The sequence below is a fragment of the Rhinoderma darwinii genome, chromosome 2 (genome assembly GCF_050947455.1).
Source record: "Rhinoderma darwinii isolate aRhiDar2 chromosome 2, aRhiDar2.hap1, whole genome shotgun sequence".
In the NCBI taxonomy this organism is placed as follows: domain Eukaryota; kingdom Metazoa; phylum Chordata; class Amphibia; order Anura; family Rhinodermatidae; genus Rhinoderma; species Rhinoderma darwinii.
The window spans coordinates 125,739,980-125,753,850 of NC_134688.1; positions in this window are offsets into that span (position 1 = coordinate 125,739,980).

Consider the following 13,871-nt stretch of genomic DNA (forward strand, 5'->3'; position numbering starts at 1 on the left):
AGAACGTCAGAGATGATTATAATTCAAATTGGTGATTTATTCAACCATGTCAAATGCAGCGTTTCAGCCCTATCACAGGGAGTTTCTCAAGCAATGTGAAGCAGTAAACCGCTAGGTATATTTATCACATGTGGCAATAAAACAATTAATTATTAAATAGTTACAGAAAAACATGTAAGCATACTTCAAATACAAAGTGTATTGACATCCATCATTCAAATGTTGTATAATTACAAACATCCTGCAAAAGTACAACATATAAAGTGTAAATATTATATACAAATGTCTAATGATCAATTAGACCTAGCAGAAACGAGGCAGGCGAGGCATGGAGCCACTAACCAGTCAGATGATCTGATCAAGCCAGCGACCTGCAGTATTACAAAATTAGATAGTGTCCTCAGAAGCGTACTGCGTGTGCTTGCAGTGCAATATACATACCCCAAAGACTCTGTTCTATAGAAATGTGCTTGGGCCAATGGTAGAGCAGAAACAAAAAGCGTTCCTAGTTACCGAAGGTGTGTCACTCCGGCACACAATACTCCATGCACATAGAAGTTTAGTGTTTCAAAGCAGCTTTATTAACCCCTTAGTGACCAGCCTATTTTAGGCCCTAATGACCAAGCTATTTTATTCGTTTTTCTATAGTCGTATTCAAAGAGCTATAACTTTTTTATTTTTCTGTCGACAACGCTGTATAAGGACTTGTTTTTTGTGGGATTAGTTGTACTTTTTAATGGCACCATTTTAGGGTACATATAATTTTTTTATTAACTTTTATTAACTTTTTTTTGGGGGATTAGAAAAAAAACCTGAAATTCCACCATTGTTCTATGCGTTTTAAATTGACGCCGTTCACTGTGCCGCATAAATAACACATTACCTTTATTCTATTGGTCGTTCCGATTACGACGATACCACATATGTAGAGGTTTTTTATTTTTTACGACTTTTGCACAATAAAAACACTTTTGAACTAAAATTATTTGTTTTTGCATCGTCGCTTTCCAAGAGCCGTAATGTTTTTATTTTTCCGTCAATGTAGTGATATGAGGGCTTGTTTTTTGCGAGACAAGACGTGGTTTTGATTGGTACTGTTTTGGGGTACATGGGACTTATTGATTATTTTTTATTATGAATTTTATGGGGTGCAATGGAAAAAAATAGCAATTTCGACATCGTTTTTTGCGTTTTTGTTTTACGGTGTTCATCTTGCAGTTTAAATTACATATTAACTTTATTAATTCAGAGTCATTACTGTCGCGGCGATACCATATATGTGTACGTTTATTTCTTTTCTAAAATTTTACTAAATAAAACCACTTTTTATGTAAAAAAATAGTTTTATTTATTTTTTTACTGTCATTTTTATAAATAATCTTTATTTCACATGAATTACTTATTTTTTTAGTCCCACTAGGGGACTTTACCATGCGATCATCAGATCGCTGCTATAATGCGAATGCAGTGGCGGACACAGACTGCAAAAGGCCCCTGTGCAGATAATGTGCCAGGGCCCCCCCGCCCCCCCCCCATTACCGACAAAGTTACCTAAACATATATATGCATATAAAAATAAACCTTACTAATAAAAATTATGAAGGAAGATTTATATTGTACATTTTATTACCAGTTTAGAACACAAGTAACACATTTTTTTCCGGGTTAAATTCTTATCTAAACTAAGTCCCTAAATGTGGGCAAAGAAAATGAAAAACCTATACTCACCTCCTCCGGCGCCTCCGTTCCCCCTCCGCAGCCCCTATCCCTTTCTGTGTTTACAAAGCTGCTGTGGTGACGCGCGGTCGATGGCACATGACCGCTGCAGCCAATCAATGCCCTCAACAGCGATTTGCTGTGGAACTACTGTCCTCAGCAGCACACCAATGAGGAGTTATTGGCAGCAGCGGTCACGTGCCATCGGCAGCGCGTCACCAGTGCAGCCTTGTACACTTGTAACACAGACCGAGACAGGAGGATGGGGGCTGCGGCGGGTGAACGGAGGCGAGGGAGGAGGTGAGTATAGTTTTTTTATTTTCTTTGCCCACATTTAGAGACTTAGGTTAAATTGAATCATTGAATATAACACAAAGCACTCATGCAACTGAGATGCAATAATTTAGATGATCTTATCATGCTTAGCTTACTGCACTGTTACCTATCAAGCAGGACTGAATCTCAAGATATCTACAGAGGGGGCTGTATGGCGTTATCTACAGGGGGGACTGTATGGCGCTATCAACAGAGGGGGCTGTATGGCGTTATCTACAGGGGGGACTGTATGGCGCTATCTACAGAGGGGTCTGTATGGCGCTATCTACAGGGGGGTCTGTATGGCGCTATCTACAGGGGGGACTGTATGGCGCTATCTACAGGGGGGACTGTATGGCGCTATCTACAGGGGGGACTGTATGGCGCTATCTACAGGGGGGACTGTATGGCGCTATCTACAGGGGGGACTGTATGGCGCTATCTACAGAGGGGGCTGTATGGCGTTATCTACAGGGGGGCTGTATGGCGTTATCTACAGGGGGCTGTATGGTGTTATCTACAGGGGGGACTTTATGGCGTTATCTACAGTGGGGTCTGTATGGCGTTATCTACAGGGGTTCTGTATGGCGTTCCCTACAGGGGGGGTCTGTAGGGAAAGTCATACAGCCCCCCCCTGTAGGGAACGCCATACAGACCCCCCTTTAGGGAACGCCATACAGACCCCCCTGTAGGGAACGCTATACAGCCCCCCCTGTAGGGAACGCTATACAGCCCCCCCTGTAGGGAACGCCTTACAGCCCCCCCCTGTAGGGAACGCTATACAGCCCCCCCCCTGTAGGGAACGCCATACACCCCCAATCACTCAAAAAAATGCGACCTACAGTGTGAAAAGACAAAAGACATGTATCCCCTATCCACAGGATAGGGGATACATGTGTGATCGCTGGCATTGATAGGGAGAGCGGGGGACCGAAAGTCCCCCGAAGTTCTCCATCACTCACCTCTGACTTCCGGTGTCTGCGCAGCTCAAGTGTGACCGGCGCTCCATTCATTTCTACGGAGCTGCCGACACAGACCCCGGAAGTCCGAGGTTTGTGATGGAGAACTTCAGGGGACTTTCGGTCCCCCGTTCTCCCTATCAATGCCAGCGATCACACACGTATCCCCTATCCTGTGGATAGGGGATACATGTCTTATGTTTAATGGCAGAGCGGGGAGATACTCCCTGCTCTGCCGTAGTGTTCCGTGGCATCGCGCTGTAGCAGCCATAGCGGCAGCTAGCGGAGATTCCGGCCAAGGTGGGGGCCCGTGCCGGCAGGTGACGCGGGCCCCCTCATGCCGCGGCCCCGTAGCAGCCGCTACGGCTGCTATAGCAGTAGTTACGCCCCTGTGTTAGGGGGAGTTCACACTGAGGTTTTTTTCGCGAAAAACGTCAGAAAGTGCCTCCCATTGAAATCCATGAAATTTTTCCTGCGAGCAGTAAAAACCGCATGCGGGAAAAAGAAGCGCAATGCCCTTTCTTCGGGCGTTTCTGTCTCTGACTTCCCATTGACAACAATGGCAGGCAGAAAATGCGTTTTTTGCTGCGTTTCCCTGCCCACGGCCCGATGGCCGAAAAACGCCACAAAAAAACGCAATGAAAAACGCGGGAAGTGTTCTACCGGCAGGTCAAAATATGCCTCAAAATTCCGGAAGGAATTATGAGGCAGATTTTTCTACATAAAAACTTCTCCCTTCTGACATGAACTTTTTAACTTCATCTACCTGTCCTCTGCAGTCTGCACGTCCTCCACTCGTCCTGTGTCTGTCCTCCGCTCATCCTATGAGTTCTCCGGCAGTCCTGACTGTACTGTCCAGCCGCCCGAAGTCTTACGTCGCACCGCCCCCTGTCCTCTCCCCTGCCTGAGCGCTCCTCCTACCACCAGCATCGCCGTCCTGTCCTATTCATCTGTGCCAGATTGGCAGTGCAGTGTAGCGGCTATCACCGGGCCCGGGCACCCGCCCCCTCCCTCCCGATTGGTAGTGCAGTGTGGCGGCTATCACCGGGCCCCCGCCCCCTCCCTCCCCTCATGCCTAGTGTTGTGATGCTACTAGGCATGAGGGGGCCCGTGCCGCCAGGCCTGGTACATAAAATGTAATGTGCCTGTCAGGGCGACACGGGCCCCCCCATGCCGCGGGCCCCGTAGCAGCTGCTACGGCTGCTACTGTGGTAGTTACGCCACTGAACGGGCCCCCTTCCCACGCGGGGCCCTTGTGCAGCTGCACCGGCTGCACATGCGGTATGTCCGCCCCTGTGCGAATGCTGTTCCAGAACTGGACTGGCTTCTTTAGATGTTGTTTGGCAAAATCTAATCTGGCTTTTCTATTTTAGAGGCAGATTAATGGTTTGCACCTTGTGGTGAACCCTCTGTATTTACTCTCATGAAGTCTTCTCTTTATGGTAGACTTAGATACTGATACACCTACTTCCAGGAGAGTGTTCTTCACTTGGGTAGATGTTGTGTGTCACGCAAGGTGCATAGACCCACTAGGCCGTACCGCCTTAATGGTATGGCAGCTGGCCAACAGGACACAGGTCAAAGTCTATAGTTCAAATAGGAGTACCTGTGGTAGCTTCAAACAGTAGCAAGACAGGCTCGGATGGGACTTAGGCATCAGGCAGACACCAGGCGCGGTATAGCAGGACAGGCATAGTACTCAGTGCAGCACGACTCCAACTCAATATGGCACTTGAACAGGATAACTCGGGATACAGGTTGCAGGTAGCAGGAAGGGGAACACTGGGAACTGGAAGACACTTAGGAGACCATTTGCAGAGACAAACTAGGGTAATGACAACAACGCTCAGGCAATGAAGAAAGGGGCAGAGCCCTTCTTATAGTCCAGGGTGCTCATGGGCCAATTTGGTCTTTAATTCAGGTGCGCGCGCTGGCCCTTTAAGAGCGGGCACGAGCTAAGGGACACAGCAGAGCGAAGCGGAAGTGAGCACTGGCGTCTCCTAAATAGGAGACGAGGACCAGCGCTCACTGATCCATGGTTGCGGCCTTCAGGAGGTAAGCAAACCTGGCGGCCCGCGGCCATGGGCATGACAGTATCCCCCCTCTCACGCCCCCTCCTCTTGGGGCCAAAGCGAGAGAGAAACTTCTTCAGGAGGATAGAAGCATTGAGGTTCTCTTCTGGCTCCCAGGACCACTCTTCAAGACCAAAACCCCTCCAATCCATCAAATAAAAGGATTTTCCACTCACACTTTTGGTGTCCAGAATCTCCTTAAGTTCAAAAGTATCTGATGAACCGTTGGGAGCCACTGCAGGAGTAGAAATCTTTGAGAAGCGGGTCAAGACCACAGGCTTCAGAAGGGAGACATGGTGTAATGACGGAGTAGGGAGACAGACAGGTGAGCCCTAATCTACCCGCCACTCAGTCCCTGCCTACTTGCAACGGCCCGTCCTAGGCGACGGCGTACAACTGGGCGACGGTCCCTACGCTCAATAAGTGCATGACAGACAAACAGACAAGGGTACACAGAAGCTAAGGGAAATGGGGCAGTTGCCCACGGCAACACAGCGAGCAACAAGAGTAGTGAACGAGCCGAGTCAAACCAGGAGTGCACGAGGTACAAATCGCAGAGCAGGAGCGTAATCAGTAAAGACAGGGTAAAAAATGAAGCAAGGTCAAGAATCATAGCAGGAGCAGCAGAGCCAGGAAACAGAAAAGAATCACAGGCAAAGGAGGAGCAGGAAATGCAGGTATAAATAGACAGAGGGCGGGAGCTAGCTCCGTCTGGCCAGGCTGTGATAGGCTCTCCCACTCCTCAGCCTCCCAGCCTGACTGGTAGAAGATCGTGTCACTCTCTCAGACTTAGGAGCAGGTGCAGACTGATTACCCACGGGCGTCGACACAGAAGCTGTGTCTGGCAGATCCTTTACAGTACCCCCCTTTTAAGAGGGGCCACTGGACCCTTTCTAGGTCGACCTGGCTTATTGGGGAAGCGAAGATGGAACCTCCTGAGCAATACCCCAGCATGAACATCCCGGGTGGGTACCCAAGTCCTCTCCTCAGGACCGTATCCTCTCCAATGGACCAGGTACTGGAGGGAGCCTTGGACCATCCTGCTGTCCACAATCTTGGCCACCTCGAATTCTACCCCTTTAGGGGTGAGAACAGGGACCGGAGGTTTCCTCGAGGAAGCCGCGTTTCAGGAGGGAGGCATGAAACACGTCGTGTACTCGAAAAGACGGGGGTAACTCCAGTCGGAAGGAGACAGGGTTAAGGACTTCAATGACCTTGTACGGCCCTATATATCGGGGAGCACATTTTTTGGACGGGACTTTAAGGCGTACATTTTTAGAAGATAGCCACACCAGATCCCCGACCACAAACAAGGGGTTAGCAGAACGTCTTCTATCTGCCTGAGTCTTTTGTATGCTCTGGGACGCCTCTAGGTTCTTCTGAACCTGGGCCCAGACTGTGCACAGTTCCTGATGAACGACATCTACCTCGGGATTGTTGGAACTACCAGGTGAAACGGAGGAGAACCGTGGATTAAACCCAAAATTACAGAAAAAGGGGGAGACCCCTGACGAGTTACTGACCCGGTTATTAAGGGAAAATTCGGCGAGGGGAATGAAGGAGAACCCAATCATATTGACAGTCAGAGATAAAACACCTTAAATATTGTTCTAGAGACTGATTAGTCCTCTCAGTTTCGCCATTAGTTTCAGGATGGAAGGCCGAGGAGAAAGACAGATCAATCTCCAACTTTTTACAGAAGGCTCTCCAAACAATGAAACAAATTGTACCCCTCTGTCAGAAACAATATTGACAGGAACCCCATGGAGACGCAGGATGTGTTTGACAAACAAGGTAGCTAACGTCTTAGCATTGGGTAGTTTCTTGAGGGGCACAAAGTGGCACATCTTACCGAAACGGTCTACTACAACCCAAGCCACCGACTTGCCTTGAGATGGAGGCAAATCGGTGATAAAATCCATGGAGATATGGGTCCAAGGTCTCTGGGGAATGGGCAAAGAACATAGTAAGTCCGCTGGTCGGGACCTGGGAGTCTTGGACCTAGCACAAATTTCACAAGCGGCGACGTAGGCCTTAACGTCTTTAGGGAACCCAGGCCACCAATAGTTTCTGGCAATGAGATGCTTGGTACCCAGGATGCCTGGATGGCCAGATAGTGCAGAGTCATGATTTTCCCTGAGTACCCTTAGACGGAATTGCAGGGGAACAAACAGCTTGTTCTCAGGAAGGTTCCCGGGAGCTGAACCTTGATCAGCCGCAATTTCGGAGACTAAGTCATAATCAACAGAGAAAATGATTATACCTGGAGGCAAAACACAAGCAGGATCTTCCTCCGAAGGAGGGCTGACCATGAAGCTACGCGACAATGCATCAGCCTTAATATTTTTAGACCCAGCCCTATAGGTGACCAAAAAGTTGAATCTAGTAAAAAATAACGCCCATCGAGCGTGTCTCGGGTTTAGCCTCCGGGCGGATTCTAAGAAAACCAGATTCTTGTGGTCGGTAAGGACCATTACCTGGTGCCTAGCCCCCTCCAGGAAGTGGCGCCACTCTTCAAATGCCCATTTAATGGCTAACAGTTCGCGGTTGCCAATATCATAGTTACTCTTAGTGGGCGAGAACTTCTTGGAGAAGTAGGTACAGGGACGGAGATGGGTGAGAGACCTGGTACCCTAGGACAAGACAGCACCCACTCCCACCTCGGAGGCGTCAACCTCCACGATGAATGGCTCCATTTGGTTAGGCTGAATCAGCACAGGGGCCGAGATAAAGCACTTCTTAAGGACCTCAAAAGCCTGGACCGCCTCTGGAGGCCAGTGGAGGAGGTCAGCACCTTTGCGAGTAAGATCCGTAAGAGGCTTAGCGATGACCGAGAAGTTAGCAATAAATCTCCTGTAATAATTAGCAAACCCCAGGAAGCACTATAACGCCTTCAGGGAGGCAGGTTGGACCCATTCAGCCACAGCCTGAACCTTGGCAGGGTCCATGCGGAATTCATGAGGAGTGAGGATTTGACCCAAAAATGGTATCCCCTGCACCCCAAACACACATTTTTCGGTTTTAGCAAACAGTTTGTTTCCCGAAGGGCCTGGAGCACCTTCCTGACATGCTCAATGTGGGAGGACTAGTCCTTGGAAAACACAAGTATGTCATCAAGGTACACTACAAGAAATACCCCCAGGTAGTCTCTTAAAATCTCATTTATGAAATTCTGGAAGACCGCGGGAGCATTACACAACCCAAAGGGCATGACGAGGTATTCGAAATGACCTTCTTGCGTGTTAAACGCAGTCTTCCACTCATCCCCCTCTTTGATGCGGATAAGGTTATAAGCCCCCCGTAGATCAAACTTAGAGAAACATTGGGCCACCTGAACCTGATTGAAGAGATCAGGAATCAAAGGAAGGGGATACTGGTTCCTTACAGTGACCTAATTCAAGTTTCGGTAGTCAATGCACGGCCTAAGACCACCATTCTTCTTCCCTACGAAGAAGAAGCCAGCACCTACCGGAGAAGTAGAGGGGCGAATGTAACCCTTGGCCAGGCATTGCTGGATATACTCTCTCATGGCTTCACGTTCGGGACAAGAGAGATTAAATATCCTACCCTTAGGGAGCTTAGCTCCTGGTACCAAATCGATTGCGCAATCGATTTCTCTATGAGGAGGTAACAATTCGGAGGCCTTTTTAGAAAAAACATCAGCGAAGTCCTGAATAAACTCAGGCAGAGTGTTCACCTCCTCAGGGAGAGAGATAAAATTAATTCAATCTAAACTGGCACCTCAAGGCAGGGTCATTCCACCGAGAAGCTACACACCACTTCCTAAAGTCAGAACAGTACTGCTCAACGGGTCTCTTACCCTGACGTAAGGTCACCAGCTGACTCTCGGCAAAGGAAGTCTTGTCAGTCTCGTCATATATGAGCCCGAGAGCGGAAAAAAAAAGATCAACAGAGGAAAGTTCATGGGCGTCAGGAGCCAAGGAGAAGGCCCATTCTTGGGGCCGTTCCTGGAGCCGGGACATATTTATACCCACTCGCTGGCTCTCAGAACCTGAGGACTGGGGCTTTAAATGGAAATAGAGCCTACAACTCTCCCGAAAGGAGAAAAAAGTCTTCCGGTCCCCTGAGAACCGGTCAGGCAACTTGAGGTGGGGTTCAAGAGGTGAGGTGGGGGGCACTACCAGGGTAGCATCATGCTGGTTGCCCTTCTGAGCCAGGGCTTGGACCTGTAGGGAGAGGCCCTGCATTTACTGAGCCAGGGTCTCAAGGGGGTCCATAGTTGTGTCAGGGACCAGGGTAGAAAAGGTATATGGGCCTGTGATTATGTAATGACGGGGTAGGGAGACAGACAGGTGAGCCCTAATCTACCCGCCACTCAGTCCCTGCCTACATGGCAACACAGCGAGCAACAAGAGTAGTGAACGAGCCGAGTCAAAGCAGGAGTGTACGAGGTACAAATCGCAGAGCAGGAGCGTAGTCAGTAAAGCCAGGGTCAAAAATGAAGCAAGGTCAATAATCATAGCAGGAGCAGCAGAGCCAGGAAACAGAAAAGAATCACAGGCAAAGGAGGAGCAGGAAATGCAGGTATAAATAGACAGAGGGCGGGAGCTAGCTCCGTCTGGCCAGGCTGTGATAGGCTCTCCCACTCCTCAGCCTCCCAGCCTGACTGGTAGAAGATCGTGTCACTCTCTCAGACTTAGGAGCAGGTGCAGACTGATTACCCACGGGCATCGACACAGAAGCTGTGTCTGGCAGATCCTTTACACATGGAAGGAGTTGGGGATCTTGAGGGTAGGAGGCAGCCGAAGCTTGTAGGAGGCCGGGTTGATGTGTTGCAAGATCTCAAAGGGTTCGAGGAATCTGGAAGCAAACATGTAAGATGGCACCCTCAGCCGGATATTTCTGGAGGACAGCCAGATCTTGGTATCTGGAGAAAACTGGGGAGGTTCCCTTCTCCTTGTGTCTGCCTTACGTTTCATGCGGTCCACCGCCAGCAGAATGGAGGATCGGGTCTGCTGCCAGATCCGCAGGAAGTCACTAAAAGCGGAATCAGCTGCGGACACTTCGGACATAACGGACGCCGGGAGAGGAATCCGTGGGCGTTGGCCGTAGACTATGAAGAACGGTGCAGTTCTTGTGGATTCGCTAGTATAATTATTATATGAGAACTCAGCCCAAGGAAGAAGCTGCACCCAGTCATCATCCTGCTTGGAGATGAAGTGTCGTAGGTAGTTCTCCATTATTTGGTTGATCCTCTCGACTTGACCATTAGACTGAGGATGGTAGGCTGAGGAAAAGTCCAACTTTACATTGAGGAGTTTACAGAGGGCTCTCCAGAACTTTGAGGTGAACTGAACCCCCCCGATCAGACACGATATGCCGAGGCAACCCGTGCAGGCAGAAGATGTGTTGGATGAAGTGGCGGCCAGTCGAGAAGCAGAAGGTAGACCGGTCAGTGGAACGAAGTGAGCCATCTTCAAAAATTGGTCCACCACGACCCAGACCGCACTGCATCCCGCAGAGGGAGGCAGGTCCTTAACAAATCCATTGCTATATGCTGCCAGGGAGCATCGGGCACAAACAGCGGCAGGCCAGCAGGTTTGGAGTGAGCAACCTTGTTAGCTGCGCACACCAAGCAGGATGAAACAAAGTCCATGATGTCTTTGGACAGCGTGGGCCACCAACAATGACAGGCAATCAGGTCTCGGGTTTTACGGGTACCCGGTGACCTGCCAGTTTGGAGCTGTGTCCCCAGCAGAAGATTCTCGCTACGTCTGCCAGGCACACAAAAGTTCTCCCCGAAGGGATGTCTCTAACCTGCAGAGGGTTGACCGAGAAATTGCACGACGGGTCAATAATACTTTGTGGAGACTCCATGGAAGTCCTCTGTCTCGAACGAACTGGACAAGGCATTGGCCCTCACATTCTTGTCGGCTGGACGGTAGTGGAGCTCAAACTGTAACCGGGCAAAGAACAGCGACCACCTGGCCTGACGGGGATTTAGTCGTAGGCCGACTGGAGATAGGTGAAGTTCTTGTGGTCCGTGAATATCAAGATGGGATAAACTACGCCCTCTAGAAGATTTCTCCACTCCCCCAGGGCCAATTTGACGGCCAATAACTCCAGATCCCCAATCGAGTAGTTGCGTTCTGCGGAAGAGAAGAGTTTAGAGTAATAGCCACATACCATTGTCTTGGCTTGCACCAGCACCAACAGAGGAGCTGTCCACCTCCAACGAAAACTGTCGAGATACATCTGGATAATGGAGGATAGAGGCTGACGTGAAGGCACTGTTCAGGCTATTAAATGTGGATTCCGTCTCTGGAGTCCACACATTGGCGTTCATGCCTTTCTTGGTGAGGGTAGAGATAGGAGATGTCAGTGAGAAGTTTGGAATGAACTGTCTGTAGAAATGAGCGAATCCCAGGAAGCGCTGTATGGACCTCAGGCCTTGAGGGCGTGGCCATTCCAGGATGGCCTTTACCTTCTCAGGATCCATCATGAGGCCTTGATCCGAGATGATGTAGCCCAGGAAGGGTAGAGCATTTTTCTCAAACACGCACTTCTCTGACTTGGCGTACAAGCGATTCTCCCTTAACCGCAGCAAAACTTGGCGAACATGTCTCTGATGAGTCATAGGATCTGGAGAAAAAATCAAGTTGTCATCAAGATAGAGCACAACACAAACATATTGGAGGTCACGGAAAATGTAATTAGCAAACTCTTTGAAGACTGCGGGAGCATTATGAAGGCCGAAGGGCATTACTAGATATTCATAGTGTCCATCACGGGTGTTAAATGCCGTCTTCCATTCGGCACCCCGGCGAATCCGGATTAAGTTATCAGCCCCCCACAGGTCTAACTTCAATAAATGTTTGGCTCCTTGTATGCGATCAAACAGTTCAGAAATGAATGGCAACGGATATCTATTTTTTACCATGATCTGGTAAAGGGGAGGAAGACTTCTATATAAACCCCTCTCCAAGTTCTCCTTAACATAGGCGGACATGGACAGAGTCTCTGGCAAGGAGAGAGGATATACCCTAAAACGGGGAAGAGATGCACCAAGAACCAGCTCAATAGGACAGTCATACGCCCGGTGTGGGGGCAGCGTCCCCGCTTTTTTCTTGCTGAAGACATCCGAGAATGCAGAATAATGACAAGGCAATCCTGCCAAGGACTGAGGCAGAGGATACTGAGCCGGACAAATCTGTACCAGGCAGCGGTTGAGACACTCGGAACCCCACTGGAGAACCTTTCCAGAATTCCAGTCCAGGACTGGGGCATGTAGTCAGAGCCAGGGCAGGCCCAGCAGCACAGGCCTGACGGCCTTAGCCAGGACAAAGAATGAGAGGCGCTCGGAATGGAGGACTCCCACTTGGAGCCTCAGCGGCTTGGTCACAGCTACAATCAGGTCTGGCAGAGGTAATCCATTCACAGATGCAACAATCAAAGGCCTCTCCAGAGGGGTTGTGGGCAACTGGAGAAGATCCACCAGGTCTCTCCGAATGAAGTTAGCTGCGGATTCAGAGTCCAGATAAGCAGAGACTCGGTGCGTTTTTTCGCCGGACATTATGGTTGATTCCCTGTCTCTATTCCAGCCCAAATACGAGTAATTTTTGATAAATCACACAAATCTGCTCTACCAATGCCATGGAAATGGTGAAACTGCCTGGCACTGCGACCATTGACTGTGTTGCAGTGATATAGTGTCACACAAGACCCTTTATTTTTCAGCCTTGGTGAACAGTCTATTCCCTGAGCCAAACCGTTATCCATTAAACTATTTTACATTTGCCAAACATAATTATCCACATGACATATAGCTGTCACCCACCACAGTCAATATTTATGGAACACTTTTAGGAAACAGAACCCAACCGTCCGTCATTGTAATTATATCATTATACTTTGTCGAGGGCATTCATGGTTTTGGCATATAAATACAAATACACCGCCTAAACCAGACATGGTTATCCACGTTTTTGGTTTGTCATCTTGGGAGTGATATGAGTCAATTATTACAACATCAGCCAACAACAAAAAGGTATTGTACCTACAGTAAATCCTCCAAGTTCCACACACAAGGTCATCTATTCAGATGTAAGTGGTTACTCATTTATTTTTCAAATGCCAAATATGTTTGATCCTACATAATAGAGTGAAAAGTCTAAACTGCAAAACTTATACAAACTGCAGCTACAGAGTCCTCCATGTGTCCCAACCACTGTGTTGTGTGTATTTTTAAGTTATGGCTCCAAAGAGAAATCGCAAATCCGGTGATGAGAACAAAATGAGACGAAAAAGAATTCCACCCACTTTTACCACAGAGGAGAAAGGAAAAAGGAGGTAAGACTTTGTGCAGTTGATGTGTTCTGTGACATGATTCACTGTGCTATCCATTTTTTTAAAAGGATAGCAAGCTGACTCATTCATTTTTATGGGGCCACGCACGTCTAATGGTTCTAGCAAAAATTGACCAGGTACTATTCCTGTCTGTTTTTACCGGAACAGTCTCGGCCATTCCATTCCATTCATTATGTCACTTGTAATAACAGTATGATGAGCAACGGATGTGAACGTAAAACTCGTCCATGTGCTGTGCGTGGAAATCCCTCACAGCACACGGACCCATTGATTTCAATGGGGCGGTTCATAGATGCGTGAGTTTTCACACAGAGGGAGTCCTTTGCAAGTAACTCAACACATGTCCTATATTTTATGCACCTTTTCACTCACCTTCAAAGAGAGATATATGGGCAGCACAGTAAAACAAGAACCTCCAGGGTATCCGGGTGCAAGCCTCCAGGGATCCGACTTGTAAATTCCCAATGGTATACAAATATAG